The 4,398-nt window shown below is 38.9% G+C and overlaps 1 pseudogene; it reads right to left on the bottom strand.

Annotated features, from left to right (window-relative positions):
• Window positions 1-3,415: 3,415 nt before the first annotated feature.
• On the bottom strand, window positions 3,416-3,872 carry LOC114897477 (annotated as a pseudogene).
• Between the last annotated feature and the right edge of the window lie 526 nt (window positions 3,873-4,398).

Raw genomic sequence — 4,398 nt, 5'->3', positions numbered from 1 at the left:
GCCATTCTGACTAGTGTGAGGTGATACCTCATTGTAGTTTTGATTTGCATTTCTCTAATAATTAGTGATGTTTTTATGTGCCTGTTGGCCATCTCTATGTCTTCTATGGAGAAATGTTTAGTTAGGTCTCCCATGCATTTTTAAAAATTTTATTTATTTTACTTTTGCCTGCTTTGTTTCTTTATTGCTGTGCGCGGACTTTCTCTAGTTTTGGCGAGTGGGGGCTACTCTTCGTTGTGGTGCGCAGGCTTCTCATTGCGGTGGCTTCTCTTGTTGTGGAGCATCGGCTCTAGGTGTGCGGGCTTCAGTAGTTGTGGCACATGGGCTCAGTAGTTGTGGCTTGTGGGCTTCAGAGAGCAGGCTCAGTAGTTGTGGCGCACAGGCTTAGTTGCTCTGCGGCATGTGGGATCTTCCTGAACCAGGGCTTGAACCTGTGTCCCCTACATTGGCAGGCGGATGCGTAACCACTGCACCACCAGGGAAGCTCCCATGCATTTTTTGATATTAAGCTGTTTGTATATTTCGGAAACTAATTCCTCATTTGTCGCATCATTTGCAAATATTTTTTCCCATTCCATATGCTGTTTTTTGTTTTGTTTATGGTTTCCTTTGCTGTGAAAAAGCCTTTAAGTTTTATTAGGCCCTATTTGTTTATTTTCTGCTTTCGTTTCCATTACTCTAGGAGGTGGATTCAAAAAAATGTTACTGCGATTTATGTCAAAAATTGTTCTCCCTATATTTTTGTCTAGGAGTTTTATAGTATCCAGTCTTCTATTTATTTATTTTTTTATTTGCAATATGTGGGCCTCTCACTGTTGTGGCCTCTCCCGTTGTGGAGCACAGGCTCCGGACACGCAGGCTCAGCGGCCATGGCTCACGGGCCTAGCCGCTCTGCGGCACGTGGGATCTTCCCGGACCGGGCACGAACCTGTGTCCACTGCATCGGCAGGCGGACTCTCAACCACTGCGCCACCAGGGAAGCCCCCAGTATCTGGTCTTATATTTAGGTCTTTAATCCATTTTGTGTTTATTTTTGTATATGGTGTGAGAGAATGTTGTGATTTCATTCTTTTCCATGTAGCTGTCCAGCTTTCCCAGCACCACTTATTGAAGAGACTGTCTTTTCTCCATTATATATTCTTGCCTCCTTTGTCATAGATTAGTTGACCATCAGTTCCTGGGTATATTTCTGGGCTTTCTATCAGATTCAATTTTTAAAAGCCTCTCAAGGCTAGGAAGCCAAGCCATGGACTCACCATCATATTTCCCCTGCAATACCTCGATTTGGGTGAACTTCTCTCTTCTCAATGTCCCCCAAATAGCCTAAGGTTCCTGAGTTTGTCAGGAAGTGAACTCCCTTCCTCACTTCCCAGGGTAAGCCTGGGAACCCTGTAAGCCAGGTACCAGACCAGTTATTTTCAAGGGACTTTGTAAGCATTGACCCCACAAAATCAACATAGTTCCTGAAAATGGTTTGGTTCTATCTACATCTTTCTAAATATGACATTTCAGGCAAAGCCTTGGTAATAAATCGATGTTTCTAATTGTGTTCTGTTACAAGGAGAATAGATTGTTATAGAATTTATGCAAATAACTTCATTGCCATGAAAAGAAGAATACAGTTAATCCTCTTGGTTCTAATTGCAAATTAATAAAGAAGCACTCTGTATCATTCAGAGTCTCAGCAGAAAACAGAGGGCTTACTTGGCTGTTATTTTTCAGCAGAATTTAATTAAGGGCGGTTTGAGAGTGATGGAGGAAAAAATTAAAGAACCAGTAATGGAGATTAAGGCACCCAAAATCTAGCAACAGGAGGAGGCTTCTATCATCACTAGGTCAGAGGGAGAAAGAAGAGGGAAGACTGGAGGATGAGGTTTTTCCCCAAAAGAGCTGTAGTTAAAGACAGACCCATCCACTGAAAAATCCACAGTGATGAGGCAGAGAGAGAACAAAGTAACATCTAGACCTCTGTGCTCCATACTCCAGACCCACTGGCAGCCAGAGGGTAAGGGAATCCCAGTAAGTTGGTCAGCCCCCTGGACACAGAGCAGGGCAGGGAAGGATAAAAAAGGAACAGAATTGCAGGGTAAGGAGATAAGAGATGGGGCAGAGGCAAAAGAAGAATGACCAGCATACACTCTAAGTGATCTACCTGGCTTGGATTCCTTCCTTTCCATTCAACGAGTTATGTCTAAGAGGTTAAATCACTAAAGAGTGACTCAAGACTGCCCTTTTAACAACCTGCACTTTTAAAAATTGAAGTTTAGTTGATTTACAATGTTGTGTTTCAGGTGTACAGCAAAATGATTCAGTTATACATACATTATGTTCCCTGTGCTATACAGTAGGTCCTTGTTGTCTATTTTATATTTACTAGTGTGTATCTGTCAGTCCATTATAGCAGCTATCCCATTTGATGTATATGGTTCATACTGTTATTACTTGTTTAATGTCTGCTTCCCACCATGCATTTTCCCTTAGGACAATGAGCACATTCCTTCTTTTCATTACAGCATCTCCACTGCCTAAGCTCAGTGCCAATCACTAGTGAGCACTTGAGAAATATTTGGAAATAGATGGATGAATAAAGGAAAACATATCTGCAGTTCTGAACCCTTGGATTCAACAAACCCCAGGTCGTGTGGTACTGTAATATTTACAAGGGAAAAAATATCTGCCTATAAGTGAACCCATGCAGTTCAAACCCATGTTACTCAAGGGTGAACTGTATTCAGTAAGAGTTGCTAAATTCCAGAGGGATCAAGAAGAGAGAAAAGATAAATGTATATTATTTTTAATTTACAAAGGCTTAATGTATTGAACTGTTGCAAGTTATAGATAGCTTGTTTAAAAAAGGGCAAGACGGTTTCTTAATCTGGAATATAAGTCATTAAAGAACCAGCATGTTTCAAACAAAAGTTTAGAAAAATTATAATGATCTTTATCAGTTCATTCAGTCACATGTAATTCACTCTTATTTTGCTTGATTTGGGGTCAGCAGTTCAGGAACACATCAACGTCTCCACTAAATCTTTCCTTTTTTGTTGATGATGAAGCACATTGGTGTGTAACTGACTGTAAGAGCTTTCAGAAAGCATCAGAGTAAAAGGATAACTATGAATGACAAAAGGCTTAAGATGGTCAGGATTAAAGACCTGATGAGAGTTCACTTTAATGCGACTAGGAAATTTGATTGTTTCAGTGACATAACATTTTAAGATAATAACTGGAATTATGACTAATTACATTATAACTGGACATTTCATGTCCAATGTCATGGACAACAAAGACATTGACATATTTCTAGGAACTTTATACAATTTTGGAAACATATTAATAGCATATATCCATAAAAATATAAACTAAAGAAGATTAAACATTGCTTCTTTTTTTCACAAGAAATTTTAAATAAAATTTAATAGGGTTGCATATAGTCAGAAGGAGGAAGTGCCCCATTTAGAGGGGTGATTGTTATGTCAAAGTGATCTCCTACAGGGAACTTCTGAGACTGCAGGGTTACAGAATCATCAGTCTTCTTTCTCCTAGACATGGTGCTGCCAGTCTTCTTATTTGACAGCTGAATCTTTTAAGTTCCATAAAACAATTACAAAATTGATCTATGTACCCTTTCTAGCTCCTGGGTAGACTTCTCTTACTAAACTAGTCAGTTCTTTCAAGGTTGCATTCAACCAAGTGTAGCTCTGTAGCTCACTGGATTGTACATTTCTGCAGGAGAACATGTCCATTCTGTGGTGGGAGAAGTTACTGGTGGTGAAGACGCACAGCAGCAGCAGGAATGTCTTCTCTTTATTGATGGGCTTCTCTGGCTCCTTCTTAATTTCCTCCCGGGTAACGTGTACCTTCACCTCCATCATCCTCCTTCATAAACACTGCTTCTTGTTTGACAGTGCTTTCTGTGTAATTTAGTATATCAAGTAAACCTAATTAGTTTAACATCTATCTTTTTACAAGTTGTGAGAAGAAATCCTTTGAGATTTTCCAGGAGCCCTCTGGGAAATCTCAGTCAGTTCAAAGTCAATAAAACTTTATTTAGAAATTGATACAGGATGTTGTCCAAAATGTCAAAATATTTGAACACTTAACTAAATAGAATTACAGATCACTATGAAACAATCCTTCTTATCTATTTAACCAAAGTGACAATAAAATATTTCAAAGGCAAAAAAAAAAAGTTATATGTTTGTAAAAGAACAAAAACCAAAAACCATATCTCTTTCAATACAGAGAATTCTTGATTTTGTTGACTAACCAAAGACATGATAAAGACAACAGGAAGTACAGGAAACTACTTTAAGACACAAAATAGTTGTTTCCTAGGCAGATTACTCAAAGGGTAAAGAAAAATCTTTTCCAATCTCTTATTAAGACAGACTGATA

This window comes from Monodon monoceros, unplaced genomic scaffold (genome assembly GCF_005190385.1).
Source record: "Monodon monoceros isolate NGI ecotype Baffin Bay Population unplaced genomic scaffold, NGI_Narwhal_1 Contig2617_ctg1, whole genome shotgun sequence".
NCBI classification, from domain to species: domain Eukaryota; kingdom Metazoa; phylum Chordata; class Mammalia; order Artiodactyla; family Monodontidae; genus Monodon; species Monodon monoceros.
The sequence above is the reverse complement of the archived record's forward strand: the minus strand, read 5'-3'. Positions and strand labels throughout refer to the sequence as shown.